The following is a 26,048-nucleotide window of genomic DNA, read 5'->3' on the forward strand; positions in this document are numbered from 1 at the left end:
TCCAGCGAGCACAATGTCATCAACATATATAGTGAGAAACACTACACGTCCTGCACGGCGTCTCCAGTATACACCTGCATCATAGGTACACTGCACGAAGCCGATTTTGATCAACACCTTATGCAAGGTGTCGTTCCAGATCTTCGAGGTTTGTTTCAGACCGTAAAGTCCTTTGCGAAGTCGGCAGACTCGATCGGTTCCGTCTTCATACCCCTCGGGTTGCTCCATGTAAATCACGACGTCGACCAGCTCTCCGTTGAGAAACGCCGTCACAAAGTCAACGTGGCGGCACTCAAACATCGAGAACATAGCTATCAGCAATATGAGCCGCACGGACTCAATTCGCACTACAGGAGAGTAGGTCGCCAAGTAGTCAATGCCAAACTTTTGCAAAAATCCTCGGATAGCAAGTCTCGCCTTCAGTCTTTCCACTTCTCCTTTCTCATTCCGTTTGGCTACCAACACCCACACTGAAGTCAATATGTTAGGCTTACGTCGGCCTTTTCTGCATGGAGGGCGAGGCACAAGTCCCCAGGTTTCGTTCATTATCAGTGCTTCATATTCAGCGTCCATAGCCTGTTGCCAGCCTTCGGCATGCTCCGACTTCAAAGCTTCCTCCCGTGTCGTTGGATTCAAAATGTCATTGACGACACCGATCAGCATGCACTGCATCAACGTCACCGCCATCACCCAAGTGTTTGGGTTGTACCAACTGTTTGCTCGACGTTGGCGTCCAGATCGGCGTGGGCCAGTCGTTGGAGGTGCAGTAGAGTTTCTACTTGTGCGGTTGGATCCTCCACTTGTCGTGGCACGCACACTAGGACTACCCCGACGACCCGCACTAGCAATGTTCGCTGCGCTGGGGGCGCTTGGAGCCGTGCTCCCACTGGTTGCAACACTTCGCCCTTGTCCGGAGACTGGTACTGAATTCGAGCCAGCAACTTGTTGCACACTTGTGGTTGTACTCCCACTGAACTCGGCACCCCGCTGGACTTCCACATTCAAACCTGCTCCAGAAGAAACAATTACACGTTGCTCAGTAGCACCTCATGCTCCACCATGATTCTCATCAGCTTCTGACAGTTCAACGACATCCCAGTCACTTTCGTCACTGCTGTTTACGCTCTCATCGTCCTCAATGTCACGGATTTCAGATCCCGGCCTTTCAGCTTCCGCTTCGATGTTCGCTTTCAGTATCGTGCTTTCTTCCGTCGGACAATCTGAGATTGCTACACGAGTGACCGGCATGAGCACATACGGGATCTTGCTGGGCACCGTAGTGACTTTCCCGTAATACTGCTTTGCCAACAATCGCTCCACATAATCTCCGTCCACGGCTACATCTTCGCGGAAGGTGACCGATCTACGTTAAAGAACCTCCCCAGTTTCAAGATCTAACAAGCGATAACCCAGTGTTGACTCTGCCATACCCAGAAACAAGGCGGGCTTGGTTCGCATTTCCAATTTGTTCACTTGTTTTTGCTTCGGCACATGGTAGTATGCCACACAGCCACAGACTTTCAAGTCCTTCATGTTAGGCTTCTTGTACCACAACTTCTCAAATGGCGTCGTATTCTTCAAGGCCTTCGTCGCGCTCATATTATCTACGTGCACGACGTAATGGAGGATCTCACCCCACAGGCATGCTGGCAGATTTGCCGCCTCACAGATTGCCCGAACCTTGCTAAGCAGTTTGCCATTCAGCTTTTCTACCAAGCAATTTTCCTCGGGGGTGTATGCATTGGTCGTCAGCAACCGAATCCCATGCTCGCGGAAGAATGTAGCCAGCCTATGATTCAAAAACTCGCCTCCTTGATCACACGAAAAGAGCCTTACTTTGTAATCCTTCTCAAGTTGGCGAACCAAAACGATCACATTTTCAGCAGCTTCACTCTTCTTGTTCAGTAAGAAACCCATTTGTAGCGAGACGCTTCATCTTGAACAAGTTGGAAGTACTTGGCTCTTCCAGGAGTCACGATTCCAACATAACAAACATCAGACATCAGACGTGCTCCACACTCAGAAGCCCGCTTGCCTACTTGCCTCTTGAACGCCATCCGCTTTGCTTTTGCTTCCTCACAGGCCATACACTTGAGGGGTGTCTTCTTGAAGTCGTCCATGGTCATTCCATCCATCCCATCTGCCAAGCCATCCCGCACCATTTTCTTCATAGCCTCTTCATTCAGATGCGCAAGTTTCAGATGCCACATCATCACGATGCTGTCTTCCAGCGTCTCGATAGATCTAGCAACCATCATAGAAGTCTGCAGCACAGGACTAGCCTTCATCCAGTAGAAACCATCATCTTTCTTCTTAAACACCAGGCGAATACCGTCCTTGTCGAAATACTTGCAGCGCAACTGCTCGTTGTCTGTGTCGAAGTACGACGGCTTCCAGCGTGTCTTCTCCAGCAGACGTTGGCTAATCAAGTCCACCGCTCCGTTCGGTGCGTAGCGGACACCCTGCAGATCGAGGTACTTGCCAGGTTGGATTTCTAGCCGAACCCATCCCGACAGTTCGTTCGTGTCCAAGCCACCCTGCCAGTCGAGAGTTAGTAGGGGATCTTTCACTAAGCTCACGAACGATCCTCCATTCACGCAGACATGGGCACCAGCACCACCATCTAACATCCAATCGTTCTCTGAAGCTACCACGGGGGGAGTCACATGTTGACTCTTCATCATTCGGATAGGTACCGGTGGGTTCTTTGAGTCTCCGAGCTGTCCGGCCCATACCAACTTCATCGGGGTTGCGACTTTGCCAATATTGCCATCTCCTTTCTTCTCAGATTCATTGCCTTTCTTCGCTTGTAGTGCCTTCCATCCGAAGCAATCAGCTCGCAGGTGGCCTTTGTTTTTGCAAAAGAAACACTTCCGAGTTTCCTTGCTCACCTTCTTACCACTATTCTTCTTGAACTTCTTCTTTGGATTCTGAGGGACGGGGTGCTGGGCCATCACCTTTGTAACTTTCACAGTTTCCTGATGCGCTGCCTCGGCGGCGCATGCTTTATCCGTCTCAGCTTCGCCAAGAAGAACATTCACTACCGTAGCCAGGTCCGGGGTAACCCCGCCGTTGTTGTTCCTATTGAACATGCGAACGACATTTCGATGCGAGTCCACAACTCCCTGAAGAATAACATTCACCATATCAGCATCGCTGATGGCAGCATTCATGTTAGCTAGTTGGCGCCTCATATCTTCCAATCGCTCGAGGTATTTCTCCATGTCCTCGCCAACAGTAAACTTAGCTGCATACAGGTCGCGCCGAAGACGAATTTCACTGGCGTAGGCACGTTTTGTCTTGTCTTGTTCAAACGAATTCCACATTTCGCGCGCTGTAGCCATTCTGCATATTTTCTTCGAGTCCTTGGGCAACATGCCAAACAGTAGCGCATAACGAGCAAATTGATTCCTCTCTGTCCATTGAGGGTCATTCGGATTAGCAACAGCGGTACCGCCAACCACATCCCAGCACTCGTGCTGGATGAGGTAGCCTTCGATTTGAGCACGATACAGGTCGAAGCCCCCGTCTGCGGTGTACTTTGGCGGCTTCGAACCACACTTGGGCCGGGTCCTCGCTCCACCATTCACTACTTGTTGTTGTTGCTGGTTCGGTGGAGGTTGCCCAGCCGATTGGGTATTCTGGCCAACCACCGGCAGATTCTGCCCGCCACTGGATGGGTTCTGGCCAGCTAAGTTCGCTGCCATCACCACTTGCGTCGACACGACTTGCCTTGACTACGCGTACAAAAGCTCGCCACGTCCAGTAGAAGATGCCCGTAAACCACGTCTTGGGCTCAGTAACCTACGAGAACTCGGGTCTCGTCGGCACCAGAGTCGAGCTTGGGGTCTGGACGCAGCAACTTAGAGTAGGAGGTGGTTGGCCACTTGAGCTTCAGGTTGGGAATTCAAAAGTGAGTGAGGTCAAGTTGTGTTGCATCGGGGAAAGCCCGCAGGCGAAAACCCCCTTTCGGTACTCAGTGACTACTTCGGCTCGCTCATCGAGCAAGAGAGGACCAACGATGGCCAGGATCCCTCCCAGAGATCTCCTCAGAGACTTTCTCGGATCCATCCTTCTCTCTCATAGTCACAACCACTCACAACTAGTGCTCCTTTTCATTCATTGGTATCTAACTGGGATGACACTGGCATCAACGGCCCAATCTACTGCTAACATGTAGAACTCCTGCCGTCGATGTCTCGTAGGGGGCACTATAGTAGCCATGTGAGAGCCGTAGGAAGAGTCCTAGAAGCTGCATGTGCTTGCTTAGAAGTCAGCCTGTCCAATGATGTCGATGAGCGAGTCGCCATCTTCAGACTCGCTGCTGTTTTCAGCTTCCACAACTACGTCGTCGCTGGTAGATGCAGCCGCGCGATGTTCAGCCAGCAAAGCCACAAAAGCCTCTCTGTGGATGGTGTGCGTGGTCAGAGTTGATCATCCGCTCCGAGGAAACAACGACGGGAGCTTGTAATGATGGTCTCGCTGGACGCAGCCTTCCAAGCACGGGCAGCCAGCTTCGAACCACACCGTTTCTCGGTACTTTCACGTTACCTCATCGAGTGTACTGAAGTTGCCGCTCATTTTGCGCTCATCAATGCTTGTCATAATGTTTTCCTTGAGATCCTTGAACCACGCGTAGCCTGCAACTTCTCTTTCATGGTGGACTTGCGCTTCATTGTCACGACTCAGATTTGACAATGAGAGAGATCGAACCAAACCGGCGAAACCTTGTTTTAAGCGCCAACGTTGATTAAATCAACGTTAACAAAAAAATTTTGCTTACGATGTCTACGATCATCTGATAATTCTGATAATTCTGATAATTTGAATACGGGATGGGGTACTATGAAAGGGATGGGGCACTGTCACATGGCCCCACCCAGTCGCTTGAAAATTTTGGGGTGAGGGTACTATTAAAAGGATGGGGGCACTATTAGAGGTTTACAGTATCTCAAACGAAGTCTGAGCCTACAGCCTAGTACACTGCTACAGACAAAGCTACAGCCTGTAGCCTACAACGTTAGATAGTTCACTGTTCGTTCGGGTTACAGAACGACCCCACCTGGCAATAAAGGGTGTCCGGGTCAATCACCTCCCATTTCTGGTGCATGTTGTTGGTCGAGCAACCGTACAGCTGCACCTTGTTGTTCTGCGCGGAGTCGTGGTCGAGACAGAAGCCCTTGTGCGTCGCGTGCTGCAGCGTGCTGGTCGCGTTGTCGTACGTCCACTTCTGGTTGGGTTCGTTGTCCATGCAGCGGTACACGTGCACTTTGCCACCGTCCCAGGGCTGATATGCGTCCAGGCAGCGGTCGCTGCTCTTGGAGCGGATCTGCTGCGTGGTTGAGTCAAAGAACCACGTCTGCTGCTCCTGGGTGAGCCACTCGTTCGGCTTCTCCGACATGTACAGCTCGCCAATATACTCCGAGGGCATGATGCTGCCTTCGGTGCGAATGAGCCGCGGAACCCTCCAGTTGTTTTCCAACTTGAAAATGTCGTCCTTCATCTGACCAGCCTTCAGGTAAACGCCCAAGTGGGCCTCGACGTCCTTTTCATTGAGCCAATTCGCGTCAATGTGCGAGTGAGCCATGAGCACGAAGTCCGAGAAATACTTGGCCTGGTTGGCGGGGGAAGCCATGCCGGGCACAGGGTTGGTTCCACCGGAGCTTCAGCCGGTCTCCGAAACCACGACAGACTTGTCCTTATTCGCAGCAGTCTTTCGAAGCTCTCTTAGACGGTCAAGAGTAGCTGCCACACCCTCGTTGACATCCACTCGCTCCCAGAAGCGGAGTAATTAACTGAAACATAGTCGACCGCTTCGAGAAGCTGCGGGTTGGCGTTGTAGAGGTCAATGGTATCAGTGATCGTCACGGACGTGTTCTTCCCGCTGCTACGAATGAAGTCGCGGATTTCGTTCATGTACCTCAGCTGATGGCGTATCGGTCGTGACATTGTCGCGGCTGATGGCGTATCGGTCGTGACATTGTCGCGGCTGATGGCGCCACTACCAACGTGTGTGCTGACAACCGTGTCGTAACTCTCCTAGGCGATGGTTTCACCGAGTTTGGCCTTCTCCTGGAGGAAGTAGTCGCGGCCCTTTGCTGTGGTGATTCCCAGGTCGACCTTCACGCCAATGCTCGCGGTAAACTGCAGCACGAGGTTAGCCACGTCGCACTGCACGAGCGAAATGACGCGGATCTTGTCGGTGGATGTGTGCAGTGTCAGCATGTCATGGTAGACGTCGTTGTAGCTTCTGCACCTCGGGCTGTTGGTTTCAAATTCCGAGCAGCATCGACTCGGCGGTGAGGCTTAGGTGGAGCTCATTTTAGTGAGCTTTATAAAAACATAGACTAGATCGCAGTTTCTGGCACCGTACAACAATGCAGTTAGACTAGCATTTACAACAGATGACCTATGACCATGGTATTGACGTTGCTACCATTTTGACTCCAATATATATTGACCACTCAGCCGAGGCGCTAGCGCTCCACACATGCATTGTGCCCTGCCGTCCGGCACCGACGCCTCCCTGCTGCCTACTGCGACAGCAGCTTGTCGATGTGCTGTTTGATGTCGCTCATCGGATGGTTGTAGGATGGCGGGAGCGCGGTGCACTGCTCGAGCGAGAAGAAGCGAGCTAGGTCGGTCTGGTAGTTGTAGAAGATGTGTTCCCGAAGCAACAGCGGGTCCTTCTCCACCGGCAGACTCCAGTTCGGGAACACCTTGTCGAACTCCGAGTAGCTGTACCATTGTCCATCGGAATGTTGGAATTTCAGCCCGTTATTTACGTTGAAGCTGCAGCGGCCAGGCACGAGCTCATTGGTTTTCACATGGAGTCCCCCAACCAGCCCAACGGGCTGGTGATAGGAGTCGTGCCGCTTCTTTTCCTCATTTGTCACATGACCCAACTCGCGAGTGCAGGGGCTCCTGCATATCGGACACAGCTCGCCGCAGCGAGGCATCACACCACGCGTTGCATCGTGGGTGCGATCTTTGATGTAGGCCAAGACGCCTTGGCTCACTTCGACGACCCGTTGCTGTGATTGATAAGTCATGAAGTAGACAACATCCAGCATTGCCGTGCACACGAAATCGTTGTTCTCGGGATTGAAGATGTCGGCGGTCAGCTCGTCGCAATTGAAGTTGGGATCACTCGCGTCGGGCATAGTCGTCAACAAAGAGTTGGTCGCAGCGGTGTGGAGGTACTCGCGGATCTTCGACTTCAGAGTGCTCAGAAAAGTCAGTGCACAGTCCTTCTTCACACCCACAGCACTCCTGGCGGCCGCGCCTATGCTTTCCTTCAATGCTTCCTTGTACGCCTTCAGTTTCTCAGTGGTGTATCGTATCACCTCGAGATAGATCAGCTTAGTCACAACGTTCTCAATGTGGTCTTTAGGGTGGCGAATATTATCCAAAGCCGTCTTGACATCGTTCAGCTCCAAATATTGCACCAGAGAGTTGTCCACCAGCGCCTGCATCACGTCTGCGTTTGCAACCCAGCGCTGTCCCTTGAGTTTTGTGCCGACGATAGTTATGAGCTCCTCCTCAAAGGATTTCAGCATGTTGTTCGACAGCCAGTCGCAGACGGATGCCTTGAGCAAGTCCATGCCCATCCAGCCCTTCCCAAGATTTTCAAAGTAGCTTTTCATTTGAGACCGGCAAGTCGCGAACCTGGCGGCGACACTGTTCTGGCTGTCCCACCTCCACTGAATCGCCTCCAGGTCCGCGCGTATTATCTCGGCCACGCTCTTAAACACCTGTTGCTTCATCTCATCGGACACGTACATCTGACTTTCCGCGTCCACGAGTGCAAATTTGGCCAGCTGGATGCATTTGTCAACGATGCCGTCGCTGTACTGCGTAACACTAGCAAGGGTCTGCCTCACATCCCGCTCGATCGAGTCTTGAAGCGACTGTAGCTTGCGCTTCTGGCTGTTCTCAATCCAGTGTGGATTAAACCTGAACCAGTATGACGCCGATTTGGCGGCGGAGTATCCACTCGACCCGCCTTTTATCATCCACGACAGATCTCTGTTCCGGGCGAAAACTCGGTTCACGTGTTGAACCACCTCTTTGTGGAATGGCGGGTGATTCGCATTCGCCTCGTCGACCAGTTTGTTAAATAAGTCGTTAAACCGCTCCTGCCGCTGGTGCGGGGTAAAGTGATTGAATCCGCCGGTCCTGAAAATGCGGTTCGCTTCGTCTCGAAGCTTCTTCTTGTATCCCTCCACGAGCGACTCGTACAGGAAGATGTTGTTCACTTGTCCCTCGATCAGCCTACGCCAATGTGCGACCTGGTCTGCCTTGTAGCGCGTCCATCTGCTCAGTTGGTCCGTGCTCCACTTGCTAAAGCGTTCGTCCTCCAGGATTGCGTTAACCTTTGTGTCCTGTTCGTGGAGGTGGTCCATCATTTCTTCGGTCAGCCAGTCATCGAATTTGATCGTCAGGTCTGGGACGTTGACTGTTTTGTCGTTCTTGTCGTTCTTGTTGTCGGCGTCCTCACGAATATCCTTCGAGATGATGTCGAAGGCCGTGCTGTACTGCGAGGTCAGCTGCTGCGCGCACTGGTCGATTCTGTGCACCAGGATGTCGTAGTTGATCCGTTCGTAGGCTGCGACGAAGTTTAAGTGGAAGTTCGAGCGTTCGATGCACTTCCACACCATCGTGATGTACTCGCTGAACTCTTCCACGCTGCGGGCTTTCCAGTTCTGTCCGCCGCACACGCGGCGATGGATGTGCTCGCGGAGATTCAGCAGCCGTCTGCCGTAGTCCGGAAGCGGGGCGTCACGCGGTGGGTGAGCCTCGTCCTTGATGGAGCCCAGCACCCGGACGTCGCTCTCCTCGTCGTTAGCCACGTCTACGCTGACGTCGTGGAAGACTCCGGTTGTGCGGATAGGTGATCTCCGCCCGCCTTCCTCGAGGTGGAGGCCATGACGGATTTCCTCCACCTTCCTAGCATTTTCATTCAGCTCGCGCATCAGCGTATCCACGACGTTCTCGAGCTTCGACTTCTCTGCTAGGTTGATCTGGTTGAACACAAACAGAAGCTTCGATGGGAGGTGACCGCCGTTCTTCTGTGCCGTCTCGGACTCCAGGTAAGCTGAGAGGACGATGGGCAGGATCTCGTTGATAGTAATCGTGGACTCGCCCTTCGTGAGTATGATGGTGGCGTCAGCCGGGAGGATAGCGAACGTGGCCATCCGGTTGTCTCTCCAGACGCTGTCTTCGGTACCGATGTACTCCGGAGCTCGAATGCCCTCCGTGTCCAATAGCAGGATGTACTCGTACTCTTTGCGGCTCTCACACTTCAACAGCTGCATGCTGACGCCCCTCGTGCAGCGCGACACGCTTGTTCGCAGGCGAACGCCAAACATGTAGTTCAGGAGGGTGGACTTCCCCGAGGACTGGACGCCCATCACCGACAAGACCAGCATCCGCGCCGCGCCGAGCTTCCGGTGCAGTTCTTTCAGGACGCCTCGAATCCACGCCAGGTTCATCATACCCGCGTCACCATCCATGAGTTCGAGCGAGAAGCCGTCAAGGAGGTGCTGTGCCGCAAACCCAGCCAAGTAGCCCCGGTTCTCCGGGTCCACGATGTACAGGTGCGACAGCTCACGCCACAGGTGCTCCATGGTAGTAATCTTCATATCCCAGTCACTGAGGCGCTGGGCCAAGACCTCGCAGTTGGCCTTACTGCGGTCGCCGTGCCATGCGTTCCGAGCATCACGATACGCCTTGCGCGCGCTGACGCCCTGCTCCTCGCACTGCTCCGCTAGCCAACGCTCGAGGTCGAGCAGGGTGATCATTCGAGAAGACGCGTTCTCCATCCTCAGGATGTCTTTGAACAGCATGATGATGTCATGGCGGTCGATTTCCGGTGCCAGCTCCTGACGCTTGCGCTGGAAAGCTGCGATCGTTGTTTGCTGGCTGGCCATCTTCATTGGGTCGCTCTCGCGTTGGGACGCGATCACCTCGTGAGACTCTCGCGCGAACACAAGCTGCAATTGTAGCTGAGACCGCAGGTCGGCGAAGGCTGTCGTCGCCTTGATGGCACCAAAGTCGACCTGAGCCACGTGCCACGTGATGTGAACCTCGCTCGGTTGCATTTTGACCAGCGGCTCGCGCTCTCGCCTGCCTCGGCTCTCCTCGAACTCATCCAGTAGCGACTCTGTGATCATTGCGACAGACGTCGTGTATCTGCATCGCAACGACTCCACGAATACCGGGTCGTGCTCGCTGCTCTCAACAATCGACTCTTGATCAGGGTCGGCAAAACTCCACTTCACTATGGCGCCATACCGCAGGTTGATGTCACAGTTGCTATTGCCACTGTTGCTTCCAGTGTCCAGCACAACTATATCAGCAAACATCTCGATGAAGCTCCTCAACGGTCTGTAGTCCCCCACGATGTGCAGCAGGACCACCGGGACGTAGTCTCGCTGGCCTTTCTCCAGAAAGCCCCAACCGATCTCAGCCGCTGTCTCCGTCTTGGTGAGCTGCACCTTGTTCTTGCAATCCAGGGCGTGGAGCGACTGGACATGGAACACCGACTCGACCCAGTCCTTAGACGTGCTCTCCTCCTTCACGTGGTCCGACAGAACCACGACGCGCATGTGCGACGTATCCGTCACCAGGTTGGCCCTGACGATATCCTCTCCATCGTGGCCAACAGCAGAAGTCACCAAACCAAGTGGCGTGAGGTCACAACGAAATGGTGCGTCCTCCTTGGTCGAACTGGTTGGGATAATGAATGGCACGAGGAAACGTCTCTCCAAGAGCAATCGAAACACTTCCGAACGAGCCGACGTGTCTAGAGACAGAAGCAGCCGCACAGCAGCGTCAAAGACGCTCTCACCCCTGGGTTGCTTGCTTGCGTCTGAGGCCTGGCGGAACCTCGCAGCCCGCCTGTTTCGGGGGGCTCGACGTGCTTCCGGTTCAGGCTCGTTCCAATCGTTTACTGTAGTCTGTCCCCGTGTGCTCGGGTACAGCGAGCTGTGAACATCCAGGCGGTGCTTGAGTACGTGGAGGATACAGCTCTGCAGGTCTTGGGTCCGGTCAGGAGTTGGTCGATCGACGCAGACATAGCTGTACGGCAGTCCATCCAACGCCATCGCGATAGTTCGAGTGGCTGCGGGTCGTGAGGCGAATCCCGGAATGGGAAACCTGAACGACGACCGTGGGTTGAATCTCCACCCAGAGGCGGCGTCCTAGAGGAGCAGTAGTAGATGGGTAGCGCGCACCCAGTGGGCACATCCTACAGACCGAGGGGTGAAGTTTTAAGCATGAACTGACACTAAACTACTTTAGATCTCAAAAAGGAAGTGCGTGCCAGCGCATGGCTGAACGTCACAGCGTATTTTTATATCGTTAATTTCTGGTCGATAAAACGCAATTTGTCGACGCAGTTCGCTCGAATGTAGCTATTTGGGGTCCTAACATTTACCTAAAAGTATCATCTTAATCGGGGTATACGTCCAAGGAGAGAGCTGTAGTTTGACTTACTATTCGTATGAAACCCTTCAGAAGTCGATGAAACAAGTTGGCCAGGCATGGCCTAATAGATTACCAGTAATCTGACCAGGGATTCCAATCTTGGCCTTTGACCAACGAGGCAAGATGAAGAGTGACTAAACTGTTGTCTAGCCTTGGAACTCCAACGAAGAAAAGTGCTCTTCTCTACGTCCATTCTTTGAACGAGACTGGAACCTAAGCTAAACTTACATCGCATCCCAAAGCTTCGCTAAACTACCGTCGTTAATTAAGAACGTCCTCACGCCCGTCAGCCTGCGCAATATGGTTGTGCGCTTGCGAAGCTGCTACACTGACGGTCACTCAGTCATCGCGGGCTTAATAGAGCGCGAAGTCTTGAACGTGAGGGGTTGGTCATCTTGGCGTCGGTCAATTTTAACAATCAGCAGGGATAACCACTCTATATGCCTTGACTGGCCATGGTCTTGTGTGGCAAACGCCGAGCTGATAGCGGAAACCGTAGCGCTCACCTCTATATCGACCCCATACCGAGAGAGTTCCCTCCGAAATCTTTCGAAACGGCGGCACAGTGAACCCAAGCCTTGGACGAACATTGGAAGAACACTGTTCGTGGAACGAAGTGGGGAGGTAAAAAACCTCAAGAATATTGTTCTCGAGGTTTTAGAGCTTCGTCCGTAATATCGGTTTTTGCGGGGGAATATGCTGGTGTGTGCACTGCACAGTGCGCTGTGTTCGCTTCTCGCCGGTCTGATTGGCAGAAAGGATTTTTCCTGCGATTGGCTATTAGTCAAATCGTAATTTATCAAGATCTTGGAGAGGCGGGAGAATATTGCAATCTTCCCGACGATGGTGCTAACTCGCGCTCAAGCTCGCGCTCAAGCTGCTGCTGTTCAGGACGATGTGGAGAACGACGGCGACATGGAGATCGACGGCGACATGGAAATCGACGGCAATGACGACGGAGAGATCGACACCGCTGGTGCTGATCATAGCGCAGCGCTTGTCGCTGACACCGCCGCAACTACATCTGTTCACGCACTCGGCCCCAGCGTCAAGGACCACGTCACTGCGCTCGCCCAGCAGTTTCTCCTCAAGACTCAGGTGCTGGCAAGAGAGCATGCTGCCTTGCAGTTCCAGCAGGAAGGGCAAAAGCACGCCCAAAACGCCGCGTTGATGGCTGTGAAGGCCTCAACAGAGACCAGCGTAAGGCAGCTCACGGACCAACAACGCGACATTGCTGTAAAGCTCGGAGAAGCGCTGACGGCTACGCAAGCCAGCCTCTGGGAGCAACTGCAACAACTGCAGAAGGTCCAAGATGAGCGAGGCGGGCAAATTGAGAGCTACGTTCGTGCCAGACTTACCCAGGCGATTCAAGACGTACAGAAGGAGACTCGCGACTCGCAGATGGTGATCGTGTCTCAGACGGACGAAATCCGCCAGAACTTGGCGCTGATGGAGCGTAACGTGGACGGCACGCTATCGCAGATGATTGAGCATGTTCAAAAGCTCATCGAAGACAAGCTCGTTGGACGCAATCTCGCCGAGGAGACATCACAGATTGTACAGCAGCAACTAGAAAAGTCTACCGATCATGTCGCGGCGACAGTAATGGAGCATGTGCTCAAACTCGTCGACGACAAGCTTGCGATGTCTCAAGGTCGGACCAGCCTCACACAAGAGGCAGCGCAGATCATCCAACAGCAAGTGGAAAGGTCGACAGAGGGCATAGCGGCGGAAGTTATGGACCACGTACAGCAACTTGTCGAAGGCAAACTAGCTGTGGCTCTTCGCGGATCCAGTCGCAACCACGAGATGAGCGAGATGGTGAAGCATCAAGTGGAAATAGCGATGGAAGGCGTTTCATTTGCAATGAAGAGCTCAGTAGAGCTAGATCTCCAGAAGGCGTGCAACTCAATTCACGATGAATTGTTGCGGTGCGCTTGCGATGTAGATGGGCCTCTCTACGAATCCTTTCGCGGCTTCATTACAGAAACAACAATGCACGCAAACCGTCACCTTGAAGCACGCATCCAGAAGCTGCTTATGAACACGCAGTCGGAGGTAAATCTACAAGTGCAGCGTCAAGCGGACGCGACAGTGGCTCTTCGTGAGCATGTCAACAAGAAGTGCGCGCGTATAGAGAAGCAAAGCCAGCAAAGTGAATGTGTCGGCCTTGAAAGTACTATTGCAAGTCTCGTGAAGAAGGAGGTGGATCTGTGTATCAACGCTCTGCAGGGCAAGGATCCCCGGTCTGGTGATGACTCGGTGCGACAAGAAGCTGCACTAGCTGGTCAGCCCAAACATTCCCAATACAGCATTGAACACAGCTTGCAGACGGCTGTTGAAGCCGTCTGCAAGACGATTAAGGAGAGCATCCGTGAGCTAACGTCAGTAGACGAACTCCAGAGAAGTCGAACGACACACTACGAAACCAACTGGAGCAGCGACGGTGAAGGTGTCAGCGACTCTGACAGAGATAGTGAATTCGAAAAGAAGATGCTAGAGGCATGGGAGAAATCCTACCGACACGCACCAAGACCCGCCTCTCCTGTTGAACTGCCTAATACAGAGAGCCGTCGGCCAAGCAACCTCGATGATGAGTCAAAAGTGCCTGTAGCGTCGGCGAGGGGTCAGCTTCACACGGCGGCGATGGTCCACATTACGTTGGCGTCAAGTGCTGAGACGCAGACAGAAAATCAAGCGCCCCAGACACTACAAACGACTAGTCCGCCACTCATGGCATCACCCGAGCGGTGCATATCGAACAGGATGGTGGTTGTGAGGCCAACCTCGGCTGTGGCAGCGGGGACTCGTGCTTCGTCACAAACCGAGGAATATCACGGATATTCCCCACCACTATGGCCGACATCCACCGGCCTTGAGCGATTTCAGCCACTTCGAGGGCGCGCTCGAGCCCCTGCACGACACACACATCATCGAGCGCGAGCACACAAACAGGTGGCACTAAGTGTACTCGTGTCAGATCTTCAGCTTCAAGTGCAAATGAGAGCGGAGCAGACAGCACAACGCTACTTGTCGAGCAGTGGAACGTGAATATTGCTACTGATCAAGCGTTGTCAAGTGCAGCTGGTCGGCAAGGTAAACAATGCTTAACGAAAAGCAAAACACAATGCGTGTATTAACTCACTCACTAGTCATCTTGTCGATTTCATAATACATTTACCATTCCGATTTCTCCTCGAAGTCGTTAGGTAGTGACATACTAGAAGCGAAGTCGGCCAGAAGGTCGCTTGTCATCTCGTCCAGGTCGTAGTCCATTTCTTCGGCGATGGGGAAGGTGAAGCTGGTAGGTGTGTGCAAGTGATGCTGTCCCTTTGGGATCTCCTCACACTGCAGCAAGTCAACGAAGTCGCTGTTCCTGTTCAGGAATGCGCACATATCGATGTTGTGCTCTGCTAACGTCGTGCGCTGTGTAGTTACCATCTGTCCGCTTACTCCAAAACCACGCTCAATCTGACACGAAGATACGGGTATTGAGAACAGCACTCTCACAGCTTTGGGTATGATACGGTAATCGCCTTGATGCTCTAGTCTTTGCCAAAACTCAAGTACTGATTCCTTTGGTGTGTAGTCCTCCTTTCGTGCAATGTCAACCGGATCCTCTAGCCATCGATCGAGTTCCTCTTCTGCACGTCGATCCTGCCTGCTAAAGGTTGATGGTCGGCTTGATCTGGGCGCAAATTCCGCTTCCAGTCGGCTGACTTGCACAACAGGTGGAGGTGGTTCAAATTCAGAGACGTCCGCGGATTCACTTACTGCCTTAAATAAGTCTAATAAGTTGCAGCGAATTTTGGCGTTCACATCGTTCTTCCTGGTCACAGCATCTCTTCCATCTTTGCCATGCTGACGGCACGACGAAATCACTGCACGATCGAGACTCCTCTCGGTTCGTTTGAAGATAGGGTGGAGTTTCAACTGCATTTCAAATACAAATTGACACTCTTGGAACTGCTTGTCGTTGTAATATCTGCTGAAGAAGCGTTCGTCCAATGCTTCGCGCAATAATCTTCGCACATCCGCAGCCAGTGGTGTAAGGTCACTCGCAGGAATCCAGCGAGGATTTTTGTCGGTTGATAGGTAGTGTGGCAAAGGCTGTTTAGGGTCGAGGTCGTGAATACGCGCCATATACAGCTGTACGAGCACGTCAACTTGAATAGGATGCTCTGCTTGACATATTCGCTTGATCTCACCTATTTGCCTCAACACAGACAACACATGGACCAAGTCGTCATGGCGATTAGCCAACGGGAACTCTGGTGGCGGCTGGTTGGCACGAAGTGCTTTATGAGCTCGCTCTTCATACCACGCAGTTATTGCAGGCCACTTCTCAAGAACTCTCTCCAATGAGCGCGTCATGCTCAAGAAACGTGACGTAGAATATCCAACAAGCCGCGTGGAGGCACTCTTAGTCTTAGACTTACAAGGCTCTGCAAATAAGCTCCCAGTAACAGACACCGCCTTGACCTGAAAGATTGTTCTTACCAACCGTGAGATTAAGTCCGCCATCTCCGGGTTAGCCGCAGCACTAGCAGCTCCATTTACACCGCATGATGACTTTGTAGCTGCGTGGGCCATGTGTGCGAAGCACCACTCCCAGTGCAGATTGAGTTCTTTGCACAGCATCGATTTCACGTCACCTCCTGAGTCGCTCGTAGCCCCATAGAAATCGCTCGTCGCTAAGCTGAAGTCCTCGAGCATGTGCTTCAGCCACGCTTTGAAGGGCTTTAAGATGCCGCCATCACGATCTCCATACGCGGGGTTGAACTTTCTCGTACCCAAGAGAATGGACTTGTACTGCCAGGCCTTATCCACCGGGTAAACCCGCAACCCAAGAAGCTTGTCTTGCGTTGTTTTGCAAGTCCAAAAATCTGCCACGAGCGTAAAGTTCGGGTAGCCCTCTCGGTTCTCTTGCAGATAGTTAGTGATTTCCTTACGTGTTGAAGAATACAGCTCCACTATGGCTTCCTTCACCTGCTTCGTAGTTATCTCGGTCTTCATCTCATCCTTATAGAGCAGCGCTTGAATGAGTCTTGCCTCTTCGTACTCAACCATACGAAACGCCAAGTTGTGGTTGATGATCATGAGAGTGGTCATCAGCACGTTTAGCCGGATTGGATTGTTTGAGTACAGGACGGACGATGACAGGTGGCTGTAATCATTGTCGTGTTTGCGCTTCTTGGCGGTCGCTGCCTCCGTTTTCGGCGAACCAACGTTGTGAATCTTCTGGAGGTGCTTCACGGCCATGGTCGTTTTGCCAGCATAGAGCTTGAACAGGTTTTTTCCTGACGTCCGACACGCCTCGTCAGCCAAACAAGCCCACGCAAAGACCTCCTTCCCGTTCTCGACGTACTTGACACGAACCCCCCACTTGAATATGTACGACGTTTCCTTTGGTCGTGGAGGTACCAACTCGAAGGGTCCAAGGGCCTGGAACTCTTCCACTGCTTGGCGGACCACAGAAGGTGGCTCTGCCATCGTCACGTCCTGGCTGGAGGTGTCGTGGGTCTCTGCAGATGTCACGAGTGTGGACTGGATGTGAAGTAAGTCCCTGTGGAGGTCTGTAGTCTTGTCGGCTGCGCTGTGATCTCGATGCTTGGTGGCAGGGCCACTGGCATGAAGTCATTAGACTGGCGGCACAGTGAGTTCCTGCGGTGGCCACGAGTCTGTCGGCTGTACTGCGAGCGCGTCGGAAGCTCAGCACACGCGAGCGCAGACCGCTTCTTGGGCAGAGAATATCTTCGCGAGAGAGCTCGGTAAATTTCAGTGCGGCTGTGGAAGATCGTGCGATTTTCAGCCAATCCAACGCGTAGGATACGAACACGCCAGATCCGCTTAAATACAAAATCCGCGAGAACGAATATCGGGAGGGAAGCTCGCAATAATGTTCGTTGTTCTCGCACTTTAGCGAGGAGAACACGAAAATCAGGTTTTTCATGTTCACTCATTTTCGTGGAAGCGTTTTCTCACCCACTTTTTGTTCCCCTACCCGCATGTTCGTCCAAGGCTTGAGTGAACCTGCGCTCAACGCGTACCCTAACTACTTCTAGATCTCTGGCGACAGGTTGGTTCGTACCCACTGGTGCCAGTCAGACATCCATTGGATAGTGGAGACTGCTGGACGATCCCAGCAAATATATCTTGAACCAATGTTGTTGCAGACAAACGTATTGGCGTCTGTCTGCAACGACATGTGAATGAATCAACACCATAATTTACGTGCAACTTTTGGATATTCATATCCTGTGAATAGTCTGCATTGGGAGAGGTCCGTCCGTTTGGCTGACATGTATTGCTAGGGGCGATACCCCCCTAAAATAAACTTTGCTTCAGCTCAAACCTATCCTTTAACATACAAACTACTATTACGCATGGAAGTACGAGATGAGCACTTAGATCCCGCAATCCGTGGACAAACATGTAGATCTGGAGCTTTTGCGCCCCTTCTAGTGCATCACCGTGCGAAAACGGTTGTTCCTCCGCCAACACTGTCACTTGAAGACTGCTCGCTTGTGTCGTCTCTCTCTTTCTCTCTCTGGGCTGTTCTCAACAGCATCTTCAACAAAACGGATCGAATAAATTCGAATAAATCTAATCTATATATCAGCAGTTCTAAATACCCAGGCTCCGTTTCTCTACCTGGCAGTCGGTTCACTGTCGCGCTCCAGCCTAGCCCTCATGCTCGTTGACACAATCCGAGGATGAAGCAGTGTCGACGTAAACAGCGTTCCACGCGACGGAGTTTGTTCTTTTCGTAGATACTGAGGTGCTGGCGCGACGAGACCATTGCTGTACTCCTGATCGTGTTTAAAAGTGACCCACGTGTCACCCACTTCTCTTACAATGTGTAGTTTTGGTTTGGCGGGGAGCTCTCTTACACTCTTACAGCCTAATAGCCATTTTGACTTGATTTTACTATAATCACGACTTAGGATCTCACGGAAGCGCTCTAATAGTCGACTTTCTCTTATAACCGGCGCCACTATAGCCGGTGGTCTCTGTAGTGACCCTGGCATTATTCAGGGATGGCTACGCAAGGTCACTCCCCTGAGTAGTGACCCAACCCCTAATTTTTCAAGCGATATTAGTGAAGGGGGTACTATTAAAGGGATGGGGGCACTATAGTAGTCAAGTGAGAGCCGTAGGAAGAGTCCTAGAAGCTGCATGTGCTTGCTTAGCAGTCAGCCTGTCCAATGATGTCGATGAGCGAGTCGCCATCTTCAGACTCGCTGCTGTTTTCAGCTACCGCAACTACGTTGTCGCTGGTAGATGCAGCCGCGCGATGTTCAGCCAGCAAAGCCACAAAAGCCTCTCTGTGGATGGTGTGCGTGGTCAGAGAGTTGATCATCCGCTCCGAGGAAACAACGACGGAAGCTTGTAATGATGGTCTCGCTGGACGCAGCCTTCCAAGCACGGGCAGCCAGCTTCGAACCACACCGTTTCTCGGTACTTTCACGTTACATCATTGAGTGTATTGAAGTTGCCGCTCATTTTGCGCTCATCAATGCTTGTCATAATGTTTTCCTTGAGATCCTTGAACCACGCGTAGCCTGCAACTTCTCTTTCATGGTGGACTTGCGCTTCATTGTCACGACTCAGATTTGACAATGAGAGAGATCGAACCAAACCGGCGAGACCTTGTTTTAAGCGCCAACGTTGATTAAATCAACGTTAACAAAAAAATTTTGCTTACGATGTCTACGATCATCTGATAATTCTGATAATTCTGGTAATTTGAATATGGGATGGGGTACTATGAAAGGGATGGGGCACTATTAGAGGTTTACAGTATCTCAAACGAAGTCTGAGCCTACAGCCTAGTGCACTGCTACAGACAAAGTTACAACCTGTAGCCTACAACGTTAGATCGTTCACTGTTCGGTGATTCCCAGGTCGACCTTCACGCCGATGCTCGCGGTAAACTGCAGCACGAGGTTAGCCACGTCGCACTGCACGAGCGAAATGACGCGGATCTTGTCGGTGAATGTTTGCAGTGTCAGCATGTCATGGTAGACGTCGTTGTAGCTTCTGCACCTCGGGCTGTTGGTTTCAAATTCCGAGCAGCATCGACTCGGCGGTGAGGCTTAGGTGGAGCTCATTTTAGTGAGCTTTATAAAAACATAGACTAGATCGCAGTTTCTGGCACCGTACAACAATGCAGTTAGACCCGCAGTTACAACAGATGACCATGGTATTCACATTGCTACCATTTTGACTCCAATACATATTGACCACTCAGCCGAGGCGCTAGCGCTCCACACATGCATTGGTGCCCTGCCGTCCGGCACCGAAGTCTCCCTGCTGCCTACTGCGACAACAGCTTGTCGATGTGCTGTTTGATGTCGCTCATCGGGTGGTTGTAGGATGGCGGGAGCGCGGTGCACTGCTCGAGCGAGAAGAAGCGAGCTAGGTCGGTCTGGTAGTTGTAGAAGATGTGTTCCCGAAGCAACAGCGGGTCCTTCTCCACCGGCAGACTCCAGTTCGGGAACACCTTGTCGAACTCCGAGTAGCTGTACCATTGTCCATCGGAATGTTGGAATTTCCGCCCGTTATTTACATTGAAGCTGCAACTGCAAGGCACGAGCTCATTGGTTTTCACATTGTGACTCCCAACCAGCCCAACGGGCTGGTGATAGGAGTCGTGCCGCTTCTCTTCCTCATTTGTCACATGACCCAACTCGCGAGTGCAGGGGCTCCTGCATATCGGACACAGCTCGCCGCAGCGAGGCATCACACCACGCGTTGCATCGTGGGTGCGATCTTTGATGTAGGCCAAGACGCCTTGGCTCACTTCGACGACCCGTTGCTGTGATTGATAAGTCATGAAGTAGACAACATCCAGCATTGCCGTGCACACGAAATCGTTGTTCTCGGGATTGAAGATGTCGGCGGTCAGCTCGTCGCAGTTGAAGTTGGGATCACTCGCGTCGGGCATAATCGTCAACAAAGAGTTGGTCGCAGCGGTGTGGAGGTACTCGCGGATCTTCGACTTCAGAGTGCTCAGAAAAGTCAGTGCACAGTCCTTCTTCACACCCACAGCACTCCTGGCGGCCGCGCCTATGCTTTCCTTCAATGCTTCCTTGTACGCCTTCAGTTTCTCAGTGGTGTATCGTATCACCTCGAGATAGATCAGCTTAGTCACAACGTTCTCAATGTGGTCTTTAGGGTGGCGAATATTATCCAAAGCCGTCTTGACATCGTTCAGCTCCAAATATTCCACCAGAGAGTTGTCCACCAGCGCCTGCATCACGTCTGCGTTTGCGACCCAGCGTTTCCCCTTGAGTGTTGTGCCGACGATAGTTATGAGCTCCTCCTCAAAGGATTTCAGCATGTTGTTCGACAGCCAGTCGCAGACGGATGCCTTGAGCAAGTCCATGCCCATTCAGCCCTTCCCAAGATTTTCAAAGTAGCTTTTCATTTGCGGCCGACAAGTCGCGAACCTGGCGGCGACACTGTTCTCGCGGTCCCACCTTCGCTGGATCTCCTTGAGGTCTGTACGTATTAATTCCGCCACGCTCATGAACACCTGTTGCTTCATCTCATCGGACACTGACATCTGACTTTCCGCTTCCACGAGTGCAAATTTGGCCAGCTGGATGCATTTGACAACGATGCCGTCGCTGTACTGCGTAACACTAGCAAGGGTCTGCCTCACATCCCGCTCGATCGAGTCTTGAAGCGACTGCAGCTTGCGCTTCTGGCTGTTCTCCATCCACGACACATCTCTGTCCCGGGCGAAAACTTTGTTCACGTGTTGAACCACCTGTTTGTGGAATGGCGGGTGATTCGCATTCGCCTCGTCGAGCAGCTTGTTAAACAAGACGTTAAACTGCTGCTGCCGCTGGCGCGGGGTAAAGTGATTGAATCCGCCGGTCCTGAAAATGCGGTTCGCTTCGTCTCGAAGCTTCTTCTTGTATCCCTCCACGAGCGACTCGTACAGGAAGATGTTGTTCACTTGTCCCTCGATCAGCCTACGCCAATGGGCAGACTGGTCTGCCTTGTAGCGCGTCCATCTGCTCAGTTGGTCCGTGCTCCACTTGCTAAAGCGTTCGTCCTCCAGGATTGCGTTAACCTTTGTGTCCTGTTCGTGGAGGTGGTCCATCATTTCTTCGGTCAGCCTGTCATCGAATTTGCTCTTCAGGTCCGGGACGTTGAGTGGGCAGTCGTTCCTATTGTCCGCGTCCTTGCGGATATCCTTCGAGATGATGTCGAAAGCCGTGCAATACTGTGAGGTCAGCTGCTGCGCGCACTGGTCGATTCTGTGCACCAGGATGTCGTAGTTGATCCGTTCGTAGGCTGCGACGAAGTTTAAGTGGAAGTTCGAGCGTTCGATGCACTTCCACACCATCGTGATGTACTCGCTGAACTCTTCCACACTGCGGGCTTTCCAGTTCTGTCCGCCACACACGCGGCGATGGATACGCTCGCGGAGATTCAGCAGCCGTCTGCCGTAGTCCGGAAGCGGGGCGTCACGCGGTGGGTGAGCCTCGTCCTTGATGGAGCCCAGCACCCGGACGTCGCTCTCCTCGTCGTTAGCCACGTCTACGTTGACGTCGTGGAAGACTCCGGTTGTGCGGATAGGTGATCTCCGCCCGCCTTCCTCGAGGTGGAGGCCATGACGGATTTCCTCCACCTTCCTAGCATTTTCATTCAGTTCGCGCATCAGCGTATCCACGACGTTCTCGAGCTTTGACTTCTCTGCTAGGTCGATCTGGTTGAACACAAACAGAAGCTTTGATGGGAGGTGACCGCCGTTCTTCTGTGCCGTCTCGGACTCCAGGTAAGCTGAGAGGACGATGGGCAGGATCTCGTTGATAGTGATCGTGGACTCGCCCTTCGTGAGTATGATGGTGGCGTCAGCCGGAAGGATAGCGAACGTGGCCATCCGGTTGTCTCTCCAGACGCTGTCTTCGGTACCGATGTACTCCGGAGCTCGAATACCCTCCGTGTCCAATAGCAGGATGTACTCATACTCGTCGCGGCCCTCGCATTTCAACAGCTGCATGCTGACGCCCCTCGTGCAGCGCGACACGCTTGTCCGTAGGCGAACGCCAAACATGTAGTTCAGGAGGGTGGACTTCCCCGAGGACTGGACGCCCATCACCGACAAGACCAGCATCCGCGCCGCGCCGAGCTTCCGGTGCAGTTCTTTCAGGACGCCTCGAATCCACGCCAGGTTCATCATACCCGCGTCACCATCCATGAGTTCGAGCGAGAAGCCGTCAAGGAGGTGCTGTGCCGCAAACCCAGCCAAGTAGCCCCGGTTCTCCGGGTCCACGATGTACAGGTGCGACAGCTCACGCCACAGGTGCTCCATGGTAGTAATCTTCATATCCCAGTCACTGAGGCGCTGGGCCAAGACCTCGCAGTTGGCCTTACTGCGGTCGCCGTGCCATGCGTTCCGAGCATCACGATACGCCTTGCGCGCGCTGACGCCCTGCTCCTCGCACTGCTCCGCTAGCCAACGCTCGAGGTCGAGCAGGGTGATCATTCGAGAAGACGCGTTCTCCATCCTCAGGATGTCTTTGAACAGCATGATGATGTCATGGCGGTCGATTTCCGGTGCCAGCTCCTGACGCTTGCGCTGGAAAGCTGCGATCGTTGTTTGCTGGCTGGCCATCTTCATTGGGTCACTCTCACGTTGGGCCGCGATCACCTCGTGAGACTCTCGCACGAACACAAGCTGCAATTGTAGCTGAGACCGCAGGTCGGCGAAGGCTGTCTTCGCCGTGATGGCACCAAAGTCGACCTGAGCCACGTGCCACGTGATGTGAACCTCTCTCGGTTGCATTTTGACCAGCGGCTCGCGCTCTCGCCTGCCTCGGCTCTCCTCGAACTCATCCAGTAGCGACTCTGTGATCATTGCGACAGACGTCGTGTATCTGCATCGCAACGACTCCACGAATACCGGGTCGTGCTCGCTGCTCTCAACAATCGACTCTTGATCGGGGTCGGCAAAACTCCACTTCACCAAGGCGCCGTGATGCAGGTTGATGTTACGGCTTCTATTGCCACTGCTGCTTCCAGTGTCCAGCACAACTGCATCAGCAAACATCTCGATGAAGCTCCTCAACGGTCTGTAGTCCCCCACGACGTGCAGCAGGACCACCGGGACGTAGTCTCGCGGGCCTTTCTCCAGAAAGCCCCAACCGATCTCAGCTGCTGTCTCCGTCTTGGTGAGCTCCACCTTGTTCTTGCAATCCAGGGCGTGGAGCGACTGGACATGGAACACCGACTCGACCCAGTCCTTAGACGTGCTCTCCTCCTTCACGCGGTCGGACAACACCACGACGCGCATGTGCGACGTATCCGTCACCAGGTTGGCCCTGACGATATCCTCTCCATCGTGGCCAACAGCAGAAGTCACCAAACCAAGTGGCGTGAGGTCACAATGAAATGGTGCGTCCTCCTTGGTCGAGCTGGTTGGGATAATGAATGGCACGAGGAAACGTCTCTCCAAGAGCAATCGAAACACTTCCGAACGAGCCGACGTGTCTAGAGACAGAAGCAGCCGCACAGCAGCGTCAAAGACGCTCTCACCCCTGGGTTGCTTGCTTGCGTCTGAGGCCTGGCGGAACCTCGCAGCCCGCCTGTTTCGGGGGGCTCGACGTGCTTCCGGTTCAGGCTCGTTCCAATCGTTTACTGTAGTCTGTCCCCGTGTGCTCGGGTACAGCGAGCTGTGAACATCCAGGCGGTGCTTGAGTACGTGGAGGATACAGCTCTGCAGGTCTTGGGTCCGGTCAGGAGTTGGTCGATCGACGCAGACATAGCTGTACGGCAGTCCATCCAACGCCATCGCGATAGTTCGAGTGGCTGCGGGTCGTGAGGCGAATCCCGGAATGGGAAACCTGAACGACGACCGTGGGTTGAATCTCCACCCAGAGGCGGCGTCCTAGAGGAGCAGTAGTAGATGGGTAGCGCGCACCCAGTGGGCACATCCTACAGACCGAGGGGTGAAGTTTTAAGCATGAACTGACACTAAACTACTTTAGATCTCAAAAAAGGAAGTGCGTGCCAGCGCATGGCTGAACGTCACAGCGTATTTTTATATCGTTAATTTCTGGTCGATAAAACGCAATTTGTCGACGCAGTTCGCTCGAATGTAGCTATTTGGGGTCCTAACATTTACCTAAAAGTATCATCTTAATCGGGGTATACGTCCAAGGAGAGAGCTGTAGTTTGACTTACTATTCGTATGAAACCCTTCAGAAGTCGATGAAACAAGTTGGCCAGGCATGGCCTAATAGATTACCAGTAATCTGACCAGGGATTCCAATCTTGGCCTTTGACCAACGAGGCAAGATGAAGAGTGACTAAACTGTTGTCTAGCCTTGGAACTCCAACGAAGAAAAGTGCTCTTCTCTACGTCCATTCTTTGAACGAGACTGGAACCTAAGCTAAACTTACATCGCATCCCAAAGCTTCGCTAAACTACCGTCGTTAATTAAGAACGTCCTCACGCCCGTCAGCCTGCGCAATATGGTTGTGCGCTTGCGAAGTTGCTACACTGACGGTCACTCAGTCATCGCGGGCTTAATAGAGCGCGAAGTCTTGAACGTGAGGGGTTGGTCATCTTGGCGTCGGTCAATGTTAACAATCAGCAGGGATAACCACTCTATATGCCTTGACTGGCCATGGTCTTGTGTGGCAAACGCCGAGCTGATAGCGGAAACCGTAGCGCTCACCTCTATATCGACCCCATACCGAGAGAGTTCCCTCCGAAATCTTTCGAAACGGCGGCACAGTGAACCTGCGCTCAACGCGTACCCTAACTACTTCTAGATCTCTGGCGACAGGTTGGTTCGTACCCACTGGTGCCAGTCAGACATCCATTGGATAGTGGAGACTGCTGGACGATCCCAGCAAATATATCTTGAACCAATGTTGTTGCAGACAAACGTATTGGCGTCTGTCTGCAACGACATATGAATGAATCAACACCATAATTTACGTGCAACTTTTGGATATTCATATCCTGTGAATAGTCTGCATTGGGAGAGGTCCGTCCGTTTGGCTGACATGTATTGCTAGGGGCGATACCCCCCCTAAAATAAACTTTGCTTCAGCTCAAACCTATCCTTTAACATACAAACTACTATTACGCATGGAAGTACGAGATGAGCACTTAGATCCCGCAATCCGTGGACAAACATGTAGATCTGGAGCTTTTGCGCCCCTTCTAGTGCATCACCGTGCGAAAACGGTTGTTCCTCCGCCAACACTGTCACTCTCGCTGTCACTTGAAGACTGCTCGCTTGTGTCGTCTCTCTCTCTCTCTCTGGGTTGTTCTCAACAGTATCTTCAACAAAACGGATCGAATAAATCTAATCTATATTTCAGCAGTTCTAAATACCCAAGCTCCGTTTCTCTACCTGGCAGTCGGTTCACTGTCGCGCTCCAGCCTATCCCTCATGCTCGTTGACACAATCCGAAGATGAAGCAGTGTCGACCTAAACAGCGTTCCACGCGACGGAGTTTGTTCTTTTCGTAGATACTGAGGTGCTGGCGCGACGAGACCATTGAAAAGTGACCCACGTGTCACC

Source organism: Phytophthora cinnamomi (genome assembly GCF_018691715.1).
Source record: "Phytophthora cinnamomi strain GKB4 chromosome Unknown Contig0, whole genome shotgun sequence".
Classification (NCBI taxonomy): domain Eukaryota; phylum Oomycota; class Peronosporomycetes; order Peronosporales; family Peronosporaceae; genus Phytophthora; species Phytophthora cinnamomi.